Genomic DNA, 15,191 nt, shown 5'->3' with positions numbered 1-15,191 from the left:
TTACCTGTACATTGTAACTGTCCTGGGAGCTTTAAATACAGATTTGCAGGTTTCACGCCAGGCGTACTGAAGGTGGGGAAGGGATATAGATGAACTTTAATTTATTAATGTCCTCCAGGTTTTGATTCACAGACTTGAGAAACACTAGCATAAAGTACATTTAGCAATTATGTACCTTCCTACTGATGTTCCTTGGATTATTTTTGTTACTTAGTACTCCATATATACATCCAAGGGGTCTTCAAAAAGTTAGTGGAAAGATTCATATTATCTTTTAATTCCATTTTTTAATGAACTTTTTGAAATACCCTCATATATGTAAATACCTTCGTCTGTTTGGGCTGCAGTAACAAAATACCGTAGGCTGGGTCATTTATAAACCACAGACATTTACTGCTCATAGTTCTGGAGGCTGGGAAGTCCGAGATCAAGGTGCCAGCATGTTCAGTGTCTGGTGCCAGCTCTCTGCTTCACAGATGGTGCCTTGTTGCTGTGTCCTCACGCAGTGGAAGAGGCAAAGGAGCTCGCTCGAGCCTCTTCTAAGTCATGGAACCTTCACGACTTAATCACTTCCCAAAAGATCCCAGCTCTTAATACTAAGACATTGGGCATTATTTTCTAACATATGAATTTGGGGAGGACACCAATTCAGACCATAGCAGTATGTCTACATACATATAAATGTAAATATGTATATATGTCTTGTTTCCCATATGCTATGGTTTGAACGTCCCCCCAAAGCTCACTGAAGCTTGATCTCTATTGTAACAGTGTTAAGGGGGTGGGAAGTCAGAGTATGGTATTTAAAAGGTAGAGACTTTGGGAGGTGATTGGATTGTGAGGACTCTGTCCTTGTGAATGGATTAATCCATTATGAAGACAGAGCTTTATAAGGACAGAAAGAAAGCATATGGAAATGTTCTCTTGCTCAGCCCTCGCCATGTGATGTTCTGCACTGCGTTGGGACTCTGTAGAGAGTCCCATCAAGAAGAAGACCTTCAATGTGCCTCCCCAGGCCTTGGACTTTCCAGCCTCCAAAATTGTGAGAAATAAATTCTGTTTCTTATAAATCACCCAGTTTCAGGTACTCTGTTACAAGCAACAGAAAACAGACTAATACACCATATTGGTTCTTAGGGGAGACACTTACTCCCCCTGTTATTTCCCTCCACGAGGGAGGAAGCTCAACCGGTAAAATATGTCTGGTCTCTCTCTGCTCTTTCATCTTTTATCCCTCTGTCCCTGGTCAGGAGACGAGTGATTTATATAATCGTGTTAGTGACAGCATGTTAAAATCTTTTCACTGGGGCCAGCCCGTGGCTCATGGGGGAGAGTGTGGTGTTGATAACACCAAGGCCCTGGGTTCGGATCCCATATAGGGATGGCCAGTTAGCTCACTGGGAGAGCGTGGTGCTGACAACACCAAGTCAAGGGTTAAGATCCCCTTACTGGTCATCTTAAAAAAAAAGTGTTTTCATTGATCAATAAATGGGAATTCATGTCATATTTATTTCAGGACCCGTCCAAGTTATATCAGTTAGGGCACTTTCCTACTCTTGTGTTTATAGAGCTAGAACCACTCCCTTTTTCAATTTAATGAAATATTGGTGAGAAAAAAAAACTCTCAGGCATTTGTTCTCTCTTATTCCTTTATTGCAGTGACAGAAAAAAAAAACATGAAATAATATCTTAAGAAATAGACGAGATGTGATGTGACTTTTTAGATCTCCTTCTGACTGTGGGTTAATGTATTTTTAGATAATAAAAGTAAAATAAAGATTATCAGGCTAATTGGTAATGCAGAAGAAGAGGGATAATTCAGAGTCTAACAGTTCCTTCTACATGTTAACCTGGTGTGCTTTGCAAAGTATAGATCACATCAGTGACACAATTCCTGTAAGCAAACAGCAGCAGAGTGCTTGGAAGTCAGTGGTCACTTTAAACAATTTTGTTTTCCTTTGTGTTGTCAAGAAAATAGACTAAAACTTTCCCTGAGTAGACGATGGACTTGTGTTTCTCAAAACAAAGTCCATGGACCACCTGCCTGCATAGCCTCATTTGTGGCATGTGTTAAAAATTCATATTCCTGACGTGTACCTGAGACCACTGGATGGGTCCCAGGTATCTTTATTGTTTTAAATCCTCTGCTGCTATCCATACAGTATAATGCCAGAGTCACTATCTGGATTAAGAACCCACATTCTACTACACCAGATTAATGACAACAGGATTTTCATAGTTCAGTATACGAAGAATTTGTAAGTTATTTTTAGAGCTTTAAAGATAAAAATAATACAAGTAAAATTATGAAAAATAAAGAGAAAATATTTTTAAAATAATTCTGTCATATTTTTATCCCAGGAAAAAACACTTAATATCTGGTGAATATTTGAGTAAATTTCCTTCCAGTCTCTGGATGTCACAGATCATCACAGGTTCTGAAAACTCCTAATGGCAGGGGCTGTGTTTGTTTCTGTTCACCACGGTATCTCCAGCTCTTACCACAATGTCTAGCACATAGTAGGCACTCAGATATTTGTTGAATGAACAAAGTGAATAAATGAAACTAATATCGAATAGTATATTTGATTTTGGCCCTCCGGGCACTTTTTATGAAAATATGCCATCATTAAATAGAATATCACTTTCTGATTCTCATAGGCATCAACTCAACAACCCATCAATAAGTAGTGCTTTTTCTAGTATTTTACTCATGTTCATTTAATCCTAACAACAACATACAATGTAAGTGCTCTTTTATCCCCATTTTATATATCAGGAAACGGGAGCACAGAGAGGTTAGGTAAGTTACCCAATACCACACAGCAGAGCTGACTCCTGAGATTTTAGGAGTCTTGGTTAACAAACACCTACTTGTTCATGAACTTTAGGTGATTATAGGACAGTTCAGACGCAGCCCCGGCTCCTATGGTTTTGCAGTCTGCTACTTTCCACAACTCTGCAAGTACGGCCGCACCACTCGGCGGTGGAATGCTGGTGCACGTTGTAGGTACCTCCGTGCACACCCAGACCTGCTGTTCTCGACCCCAATCAACATGTTCGCCTTCGAGTGCATTTCAAGCTTACCACGTCCGCCAAATAAAAAAGCAAGCACACGTTGTTAAGGCTAAAGAGGAGGGAAGGTCATGCAACACTCACACAATTCTGCGTTTTCAGACACCTTTCACTCTGCCACACCAAAAATATAAAAAAAACCAGGATCTAAGATCCCATACATTCTGGTCACAATGAACTGTTGAGTAAACTAACCATTGGTGGCATTCGCTGAGAAGCCCGTGGAATAAAACCCTCCGGAGGAAGCGACGCGTGAGACACAATCTCCTGCCCAGAACGGTTGTGGGTACTGAGCGGCCAACGACCCCATCTCAAAAGGAACCCACCTCATTCCCTATACCTAGAAGCCCGACGTCCTGCAAACCCACCTGAGCAAGATCCACTCCCCCTCAAAACATGCTTCAAAACCACGGAGACCAATGAAAAGCAGGCCCAGTGCCTCGTCCTCCACGTCGCCGCCGGCTCCCCAGGCTCCCGCGGCCATCGCTGCCTCCCGGGGCCGCGGCTGGGCCTGCAAATCGCCGCCCGGCAGGCAGGGGGCGCAGCGACCACGCGAGAGAAGCCGTAAGCCCGGGAAGGGGCCCGCAACGCAAGGCTCCGGGGTCGGGCTGGGGGAGGGGCGGGAAGGCGGAGGCGAGAAGCCCCGAGGCTGGGAGCGCCGCGCGAAAGCGGCAGGGTCGCGAGCTCGAGGGTCCGGGGAGGCGCGGGCGTGCGCGCGCCGGGCGTGGGTGCGGGTGGGGTGAGTAGAGCGGGCGCCGCGGGAGCGCGGGGCAGAGAGACGCCGGCCACTCTGGACCGCGCATCGCCGGCCGCCGGGTCGCCGCGCCGCAGCCACCAGGGTCATGGTGAGTGCGGGCCGCCTCCGCCGCTCTTTCTTGCTCTCCCTCCTCGACCCGCGCGCTCGGCGGGAAAGGGTCGCGCGGGCGGTGGCGCGGGCGCTGCGGGCTCGACCGCTGGAACCCGCCGCTCTCGAGGGGGTGGGCCGGCCCGCGGGGGCGCGCGGCGGGGCTCGGGAACTTTGTCCCGCTCCCGGCTGCCGCCCCGGCGCCTCGAGGTGGCCGCTGGCGTCCAGCCCCCTGTGGCGGACGCCCGGGATGCCCGAGGAGCCGCTCCTGCCCCTGCCTCGGCGCGGTCGGGGTCCGGCCTCCTCGCCTCCCTGCACGGCGCCCGCACCCCGGGGGTGTGTCCCGTGCCCGCCCCAGCCTCCCTGTGGTCGCACACTGGGGTCGGGGTGGGTTCCATCGCGCTCCTGCGTGGAGGGGCCTCTGGCTGCTCTTTGCAGCGACTCCTCTCCCTGTCGGGACTCGGGCTCTTGACGCTTTCTCCTGGACGTTCAGCTCTGTTCCTGGAGAGCGTGTGTGCGTCCCTGTCCCCGTGTGTCCTCTTGTCCGAGGAACCGCCAGAGAGTTTCAGCAGCTGAGCCGGGTTCTTTGACTGCAGAAGAGAAAATGTGCTTTGGCAGCTCAGAGAAGCCATCGTAGGCGAAGTGCGCGCCCCGCGTTTGTCCCCAGTGGTCCGTGTCCTGTCTTTTCCTCTCTGCTCTCCCATACGCTTCCTCTGCACTTGCTGAGATACGCTGAGCTGCTTTCTTTTCCAGATCTCGGGACACTAAGCCTCGATCTTGCCCTGGCTACTCTTTGAGGCACACACTGTCCACCTGATTCTGTGTGAAGCTGTTTCTGACCATGTTGTCTAAATTTTCAACCTTTCCCACCCCCACCCACCACAGCTCATATGCCCCTGGCTTGCTTCATTGTGTTTCGTCTTCAGCATTTATAGTTTGGCACACTACATATGTCGTTTATTTATCTTGTGTAATGGACGTCTTCCCCACCAGAATGTAAGTTTCAGGACAGAGATTTTTCTCTGTTCAGTAATGTATGTCAGGCACCTAGGATGGTGCCTGATACTGTCTAGTAAGTACTAAACAGTTGCTTTTTAGAAACTGAGTGCCAACACTCCTGACTCCCAGTGCACGCTTTTTTTTCTCTTTAGATCGCACTGATCATCCAAAGGGATGTGTTAAGAAATAAACATTGCTTTGCAAAAATACTCAGTATAATTCCTTCAAATAGCAATCTCTGTTAAAGCCTTTAAAATTATTTAATTTATCACAATTCAGTTTAGGTATGTTTCAGTAATATAGCTTCTTTATCAATGCACATATGCCTGTGTAGCCTTTCAGTAAATGATAATGTGTATGTATTCCTCCAACTATATTTACCAACACAAGTGCACATATATGCATATATTTACATTTCCAGTAGTTATACTATATACAGTATATTGTTCAGTAATGTCTTTTTCCCATAATATATTTTAGACATCTTTCTAGCATCCTTTTTTTAAAAAAAAATTTTGGGGGGGAGGATGCTGTCCGGTACTGGAATCTGAACCCTTGACCTTGGTGTTAGAAGCCTCTGTCATTCTTTGGTGCAGTATACTTTTTTTTTTTTTTTTTTGGCACCTGGCTGGTATGGGATCTGAACTCTTGCCCTTGGTATTACCAGGCTGTACTCTAAGCAACTGAACTAACCCATGAGACCAATAATGTCCATGAGGCCAAACATGGTAGACATGTTTTTAATCTCTAGATTATGACCAGCAGGTGACTATTTCTGCAGCATTGTGTAGACTGATGACTAAAAAGTCAAGAGATGACCTGGCTCATCAGTGGTTTGAGAATGATGTCATTGCTAAGGCTTTCAAAGAAATTAAGGATCGAGAATTTGAGACGATGAGATTCCTGGTCATAAAAATTTCTGTTCAGTTAGTATTTATTAAACTTTATTTTTATAAGAATAGTTGTAGGTTTGCAAAATAGTTGAGAAGATGGTACAGAGTTCACGTATGTCTGGCACCCACTTCCCTCCACATCTTACATTAGTGTGGTACATTTGTTAAAGTTAATGAATGGATATGGATGCATTATTACGTACTTTATACAGATATCATTAGTTTTCACCTAATGTCTCTTTTATTTTCCAGGATCCCATTGGGGCTATATTGCACTGATTCATTGTGTCTCCCTAGGCTCCTCTACACTGTGAGTTTCTCAGACTTTCCTTGCTTTGGTGGTCTTGACAGGTTTGAGGAACACTGCTCAGGTATTTTGTAGTACATCCCTCAGTTGTGATTTGTCTGACATTTTTCTCATTATTAGACTGAGGTTTCATGTTTTTTGGGAGGAAGGTCACAGAGGTAAAGTGCCCATCTCATCACATCGTATCAAAGGCACATGCTACCAACACGACACTTCACTGTTGATACTAACCGTGATCACTTGGTCACCTTGATGTTGGAGGTAGGGTGCAGGGAGCCTGGTAGTCAGCCTCAACCCACCCAGTCCTCTTACCAGGTTCTTGACTCCACCACAGGAAAGAATTCAAGGGCAGAGTCACAGGGGAAAGTGAGAACAGGTTTAATATAACAGATAAGGAATACAGGTTCCACAGAGAGACTATAGCATGCTCCAGAGATCGAGCAGGGTCCACACCAAGTTTAACACAAAAGTAAGTTCAGTACAGATATTACTTCTAACACGAAAGCAAGAAAAACATACTTAAAGTTCAGTACAAAGTGTAGGCTGGCTCAAGAGAATGAGCAGCTGCCTGCTGAAAGTAAGCTAGATGCAAAGTAAATTATACACACTTCAGCCAGCAAAGTGCAGGTTGTCACCAGGAAAGTGAGCAGCGACAACCCTGCCTTTGGCTGGGATTTGGCTTTGGTAGTTTTTCTGTCTAGTGAATATTCAATTAAGGGGGGTGAGTCCCACTTGTTTGCATCAGAATGTTGTGTGCTCTCTTGAGCACACCCAGCCACTGGATTGCACAAGCCAGGCCCCTGTGGTCTCATTTTCCCGTTGGTGCTAAAAATAGGTCTAACTGGCAACAGTTACTTTCCTCCAGGGGAGAGCTCAGAGGAGGGGGCCTGAGACCTCAGGGAGTGGCTGGAAAACTAGAGGTCTGTCCTGAAACCCCAGCCCAGGGAATCTGAGCACCTCCTGTATCAACCTGGCAGTGTTTGTCCACTTTCTCCACTTAAAGGTCCTCCCCCCACTCCCTACTTTCCACACTGTCCTCTTTTGAAGGAAGTCACTCTGCAGAGCCCATACCTGGTAAGATGCTGTGAAAAAGAACAGAAAACAGTAAAAGTAATGAAAGTGTGAGACATTAGAACTTGGACGTTTAAGGGAGGAGTCTACTTGGAACTCCCCTCATGAAAATTATTTAACACAAATGTAATGGTCTAATAGCATTATTTTTTCCTTTATCCAAATTATTTTCATGTTAACCCCTAACCGAGGACAAGCACTGAGGATCTGAGAGGTAGAAAGCAATGGAAGCAATTCTGAAAAAGGACATATTGCTTGAGAAAGGAATGGGCGAGGAAGCTGCCCCCAGTAACATGCTGGGGGTGACAGGGGTTGTTTGTTATCAGGAAGTTGGAACAGAAAATCAGAGGTAAGAAGGTGCCAGAAACAATCAGCCAAATTTACCATGCCTAAACTGCCTTGTGGGTCTGAGCAGATCACATGATCGTCCCTCTTCTTTTTTGCTTTGGCTTTGACCATGTGGTGAAGAACAGGACTTCGAAGCAACAGATTTCATCATAGGTTGTCTGGATTTCTTCCTGACCAGGATGATGCTGAAAGCTGACCTGCTCTGAGACAGGATCCAGACATTTGATAGTAAATTACCCCAAAAGAATTGCCCTAAAAAATGGTTCCATTTGATGACTTTTTGTTAAAATCAGATTTTATTTTTTTATTAACTCAATTCAGAAATGTTAAATGTCCTGACAGTTTTGCTAATGAAAATAAATGGCTAAGAAATGTTTGTTAGTAGTTTTTGATTTGCTGGCCAGAAAAGATCATACCCTCTCTTTCATCTACTAAGAACCTGGGTTTTGATCTCCCCCCAAAAGATTATAACCAGATCATATGGCTCATGAATTAAGGTGTTAGAAAGCAGTATAGATATAACCACATATCGACGCCACTGCACCTGTGAGAATTGTGCATTTGTTTGTAAAATATAAGTTTCCCCAGGCTTGCAATGATTTTATAGTTTCTCAGTTGGTAGAAAACACATCATTTACTGAAATTGAATTGAAGAACGTGTGATTTGAGCTGGGTCACACAGCTAATTAATGGCCTGCAGCAAGACATGTTCCCAGGAGTCTTGATTCCGGACCAAGTGTTCCTCTAAAGGCCAACATGTCTGACAGAACAGAAAGTTTCTTTGCTTTTGTAAATTCACCATTAGCATCAGGAATAAACTATAGATGCAAATGTCTACCTTGTTTAAACAATATGTCATTCCACCATCAAAATATTCGGACTGGATGCCTATTAATTGACTCTCTCATCATATGATGCTGCCTAATTTTTATGACTACAACTAAAGTCCTAAGAAGCTCAGTGTATAACAACAGTGGGCATGGCCTTATTCAGTAATATCCACAAAATGTTAGGAGGGAGCTGAATACGTTTTGTAAATGCCAATAGCGTCTCTCCGCTACCTTGACCTGCAGCACCACTTTTCTTATCTAGGATGGAAAACACAGAACCAAGCTCTCCTCCCAACCCCCCATTCTGCACCTCCCCCCAAGCCCACCTCCAAAGCCATGGGAGACACTCGTCAGCCTCGGCCCTCTCTCCTGCTGGCTACAGCTCCACACTCCTTAGCAACACAGTGCTCCAGGAAGCCCCTAAAACTGAAATGGATTTGGCAAATGAAGGGAAAGTTGTTTAAACGTCCTAGTACTAAGCCCCTTTGCAGACATCCTCATACTTACTCTTTTCTTCTTCATACCTCACCCTCTTTATCCAGAAAGGCACTGAAGCATTTATTTTAATAGTTTGGTACTTTCTAACAGAAGCAAATTAACTATTTTTTGACGTAAAAATTTTACAAACACCCATCCTGGTACTATGTGACAATAGAATGTTGAATTTCTAGGTTTCTTTTCGCCTGTCCAATGTTATGACTTCATTTCTTCTGCTGCCGGTGGTCTGGCACCAACAGTCTCCTGTTCCCTCCATGTCTACCCCTCATCCTCCAAGTCTTTACATCTAGTGTCCCATTTTATATGCTGAAAGCTATAAAGCGGTAGACTAAACTCATCAGGGGTGTACGTGTAAAGTTAGTATCTGTAAAGCTGTACAGGCTCCAGGTGGAAAGAATGTGGGACTGCTGTGGTTGCAGCTCATAGTCCCTTTTGTTAAGATCTGGGTGTGGCTGGATTGTGACACCTAGCACCAAAGACTGGGGCAGATTAAATGGAACCACTTAGCTCTGCTTCTTTCCTGCCTATGTCTGTTACATTTCAAACATCGATTCCCCTGATGCAGGGGTTGGTTTTCTTTTTGTGATGTTAGGTGAGAGCTGCTCTGACCAGAGGCACAGCCGATAAGTAGGTTGTTCCTGAAGTGTACAGAGTGACTATGGACAAATCGAGTCTCCAACCTATTTTCAGAAGGAGAAGCCCAACTTTGGTAGAGTCAGGAGCTGGATGAAAGGGGTGGGGGACAGATAGGGGCTGGGGGTGTGGCCTCAAGTGGAAGCAGAGTCCAGGTGTTGTAGAGAAGATCTCTCAGCAATCAGAGGACTTCAAGGGTGGAGGTCTGGTATGAAGGGGTTGTCTCTGAATGTTCACATTGGGCTCTATTTATTTTATCAGCTGAGTCTGTTTCCCAGTTAGTTTGGAATTCTGCTGTGATTTTCCCAAGTGTTGAGTAGGCCTCATGGAGCATCTGTCAACACAAGTCCAACATTGCACCCTCCCCAGCACCTGACTAGGAGTAAGAGGTGGGTTGTCCTGTCCCGGGCTGGGTTGAGAACCCTCAGTCCTTCTGCACAGCTGTACCCCACTTTCCTCTGCTGAAGGTGAGCTCGTTATTGGGCTTGACTTTCCCTTCTTGGTTCCATTCTTGTTTAAAGTTAGGCTCCATTTCAAATTCATTAAAGAGTGTAATGACACAGCCACTCAAGACATCTCCCTGGAAAGTCATCAGAGCTGACCACGGCTGGTAAACGTGCTGACCTCCTGTCACTCCTCATCCAGCGTGAGGAAGCTCATCACCTCCTCCTCTTTGCTGGTTGTCACTAGATCCACGGACGTTCGCTGGTTTTACTGAGAAAATCCTGACAGTTACTGAGATTTTCCAACCCTCTCCTGAGAACAGTCATCGACACAAGAATCACGTTGTCCGTCTTGTGAAAGTTGAGAACATTGATTGTGGCTCCTAGAGATGGTTCTGGTGCCCTTTAAGAGTCGGTGTGGACGAGGAGACTGAAGCCTCTTTTATTGCCGTGAGTCAAGTCAGGGGCTCGTTTGGAAGTGCAGTGTCTTCTGGACGCATCCAGAGAGTTCTTTGCTTCCTGTTTTAGGCGTCAAGGAGAATGTCAACAATATTGGGGAAGGTTCTGGAATGATTCTGAGTAGAAAATGGCTGTCTCCCTGGTGTGTGCACGGAGGGTGTCCTTGAGGCTCCCTCAGGTTGAGGGCATCCCGTACTCCAGGGCTTCATGTGTTTGGCCTCATGGCAAGTACTTTGCTTCCATAGCCAGACGGACACCATGGACCATGTAGGACCGGCTATGACAGGCTGTGGTCACGGACCACTGGAAAGTGGTGAACTGGCTCATAGTGGAGTGAACAGCAATTCAGTGCTAGGATAGGATGCCCATCATTAGGGGGCAGGCACTGAATTTTCATCTTTTTAATAATTATGTCTTCCAAGAACCCCCATCTGCAATTTTAAAGTGTCAGCCAAGGTGAAAGGCCCCCATCCCTCCTCTCCACAGGCTATTTGCTCACTGCAGATGTTTCTTATTCCAGTCTTACCACAGCTGCCAGACAACAGAACAAAGAGCTTAGACAAGTAGGTCCTAGATCACGTGGTGTACTTGGGTTGCCAAAGCCAGAATCGACTCCTCAGTGTGGTTTGCAATCTTGGCAAACCCTGTCTTATCTTAAAATGGAAAGTATATTCTTCAGGAGGAGAAAGATAAATGATAGAACAGAGAGGAATTCAGGGAAGCATTGTTCTTAGGCACCCACCCCGGCCCCTTGTGCTCAGGAGGTAGAATGTTGTCTTCTGCATGAGTCCAGCTCCGGCCCAACAGGCCCCTCTCTCCAGAGCTCCAAGCCCTTCCTTTCCCAGATGTCCAGGCCGGGGAGAAGCAGTTGTTGCTGAGCAGGGATGTGCAGCAATACACTTCACAAAGACACGAGGTAATTACTGGCCAGAGCTCTGCATTTTGACAGACTTTTCTCTTCCCGGACTGAACATCTGGATGTGGCTGCTCCTCTTCACCTTCCAGCTCCCTGGAACTGCAGCCCTCAGGCCCTCCTCGACCCTCTCCTGTGCTTCACATGGGGAAAAGCATCCAGGGCAGCGAGGTGGCAGCCCCCCACTGTGCTGGGCATTTTTTACTTCAATGCAGGTGGCGACATGGGGCAGCCACACCTGGAGGCAGGAGCAGCTGGGCTGGAACCATGCTGTGTCACTCTGCAGCCTTGTCACTGTAGAGTAGTCTCTTCCTCAGTGTGATCTTAGGGTCCTTGTTTATAATGCTGGGGACACCCAGTGATGGCCACCTCCTCCCATGCTGGTCTGAGTGTGATCACACCGTGTAGAGCAGGCTGGGAGCTACCAAGTGCTTTGACAGAAGAAGTTGGCCTGGCAAGTTGTGCAAAGGGTCCTGGCTTTGGATACAGGACACCAGGGTAGTGAAACTGCTGATGGCACATGCATGTCCCTTCGGCATGCCTGAGTTCACCTGACACTTGGGGCAGCAGGTCCTCTGCAGGCCTATAGCACCTTCTCCCCAGACAAGTACACACACACACACACACACAAACACACATGCACACACCTCTGCACACCCACACCTATGTGCACACACACACGACTGCACATAAACACCTACAAACACACAACCCTGCACACACACACACACACCCAAAGACACAAACCTCCACACTGTCACACCTGCACACACACGCCTGCACATTCACGCACCTGCCCACAGACATCTGTACACATGCACCTGCAAACACACACACACACACACACACACACACACACACACACACACACGCGCCTGCACACAGAACAGGAACAGGAAAGAGGAACACCACAGTGGACACCCACTGGGCTTTTGGGTGGAAGGACTGTGTTTTTAATGTTATTCTTCATTCATATTGAACTACTGATTTACTTATAATCATTATCATTTATCTTTGTAATAAGTGCCTACAAAAATTGAAACTGGGTGATGTACTTTACTTAGTAGGTGAGTGTTTAGTGGATAATATTTAATGTGCTGTTAATGTTTATATAAATAGAAAATAATGTGCATATTAAAAATATTCACATATCATGTAAAGGAGAATAAAAGGTTTTGAAAGTCCCACCCAGCAGAGCTGGTCCTCATTCATGGCTTGGTCACATCTCCCAGCCTGTCTCTCCCATTTGACTTCCTCTGTCCTGTGTCTGTCTGTCTCACTCTCTCACCTAAACAGTCATTTACATACAGGTGTGTATGCATGTCGACATCACATAGATGTTTTTCAACCTGAGACCCTCAATACAGACTGGCCTTCATGACAAGTTTACATGACAATTGTTGTGTGCAGCTCAGCAGCTGCTCAATTTAACACCCAGCCCCTCTACAAGATGTTAGAGACGTGGCCAGCCACTTGCTACCTCCACCAGTGCTGTGATGAAAACACTTCAACAGAAATCTTGAAAACCTGGGCCGTTGTGGTTGTGGAATAACCTCCCCAGATTACCACTACTTGGCCGATGGACACGTGTGTTCACTTTGATAGAAGTTGCTGAGTGGTTCCTGAGATGGGGTATCTACGCACATGTCTCCCAAGACATCCGCTGGGACCTCTTCTCCCACATTCTCACCAGAGCTGGTCATCACCAGACATACAGACCTGCCCATCTGATGGGGCAATGACATCTCAATAATGTGTAAATTGTTGTGTGTCATCATAAGGGATGTCGTGGATGTCTGACATTTACTGGCCATATGAATTGCTTCCCTTTGGAACTGCAGGAATATATCCTTTGTCCCCTTAAAAACATGGATAAATGAAAACTCTTTGTACCACTAGGATGCATATTACCATTTCTCTGCCCATGAAGAATTTTCCAATCTGGGGTTTGTCTTTTAAGCTTTTGACATTATTCTTGTTTTGTTTTGACCAGGAAAAGTCAGTCTTTTCCTCTGTGGCGTCTGGTTCTCTGGTCATTCAAAAGTAGTTCCTACTTCAAGATTATGACAATAATAACTATCGCGGCTCTGTGTTTCTATGTATAGTCTTTGATTTTTCTGTAATTTTCCTCTTACTAAAAACATAAAATAAAAAATTAATCAGTTCCTTCTCATATTATGTGGCCAGACACAAAAGGCCACATAACATATAACTGTACTGATAGGAACAATCCACGATAGGTAAATTCACACACAGAGAAAATGGAGTGGTTGTCAGGGACTAGGAGAGGCGGGATGGGAAGTGACAGCTTAATGGCTACAGAGTTGATGAAGCTGTCCTGTCACTAGACAGAGGTGAGGGTTGCACCACATGAGAAATGTACTTCATGCCACTGAATTGTAATTTTGAAAATATTAAAACACTTTATTTTATACAAGGGATATAAGTGAAGAGAAAAGATAAAATTTGAGGAGATGCAGGGCAAAGACAAAAACGAGGAGAAGCACAGTGGCAGGGAAGGGGAAGGACAGCTCTGGAGTGGGGACTGGTGAGGGTGTTTGTGGGAGCTCTGGAGCCAGGGCTCGCCTGGATGCTGGCGTTTCTTCTACTGTTGATGTTTCAGCAGTGGTTAGGTGAGCTTGCTCTGGCTCTTCCTCTGGCTCTGGTTCTGGATCTTCCCTTGGCTCTGGCCCTGGATATTGCTCTTCCTCTGGCTCTGGATCTTGATCCTGCGCATGCTTTTCCTCTTGCTCTTGATCTTTGTCTGGCTCAGGATCTTGCTCGTGCTCTGGCTCTGGCTCTGGCTTGGGCTCTGGATCTTGCTCTGGCTCTTCCTCTGGATCTTTCTCCTGCTCTTTCTCTGGCTTGGGTTCTGGATCTTGCTCAGGCTCTGGCTCTGGCAGTGGAGGTGGAGCTGGAGCTGGAGCTGAAGATGTCTTTAGCCCTTGGGACAGTTGTTCAGCCTGGGCAGAAGCTGGAACTGGAGTGACAACAATTGAAAATATCAACATGAGTTTCTATGTCTCTTCCAATGACACTGTCTTTTTGAGAAGCCCAAGTCCAGAGACCCAGCCTCAGGAAGTCTCCCCACACTGCAGAACACTGTATGATTGTTCTGAGTACTCATTGCTCCTCTCCCCAGCCCGCTTCTGGAAACTCTGCTCTGTGTGGCCCGGCCCAGCCCCCTCCTCAAACCCTCACAGGCACCCACCCTCTTCCTCCTCACCCTCAGTTTCTGCCTCACTGGGCTCCAGGCGCACCATCTTCTCCAGCTGGGCCAGAAAAAGATCAGCCTTGCGCTCCACCTCTGAGCCTGGCAGATTGATGTGTACATATGCCAACAGAAACTTCAAAGATGGAAACTCAGGAGGCTCGTAAAAATCAATGGAATGGAATTCCAGCCAGATATTTAGGATGGAGGACATGGCACTGGGGGAGACAGGTGGGCAGCAGCATCAGAGGTCTGGCCTATCCCTCTTTGCTGCCCTCCCAGGGCTCCCCTGAGTGAGCTGCAGTCTTGTACCCTCTGCCCCTGCCTGTCCATAGACCAGTCCCTCCAATGTCCACCCCCAGTATGGCAGCCCTGGCAGAGATGGTCCTGGCAACCAAGGAGGGGCTGGCGAAAGCCTCTGTGGGGGGAGCCTTCAATCACTGGTGTGACCACCTTTCCCTTCAGGGAAACCTGACACCCTCCTGTGTCTGTGTCCCTGCCCAGTCCCTGTTGGAATGACCTGTCCGTCAGGGCAGGAGGGTGCTGTCTGCTCTGGGCATTACTCACTGGCACACAGGAGGTGTCCAGGAATATCTGATGAATGAGGAAACAGAGGGAGGCTCTGCTCCCCTGGCCTTCCCAGGGCCCTTAGAAAACCCCAAACTTG

This window comes from Cynocephalus volans, chromosome 5 (genome assembly GCF_027409185.1).
Source record: "Cynocephalus volans isolate mCynVol1 chromosome 5, mCynVol1.pri, whole genome shotgun sequence".
Taxonomy (NCBI): Eukaryota; Metazoa; Chordata; class Mammalia; order Dermoptera; family Cynocephalidae; genus Cynocephalus; species Cynocephalus volans.
This window is presented reverse-complemented; position numbering follows the sequence as displayed.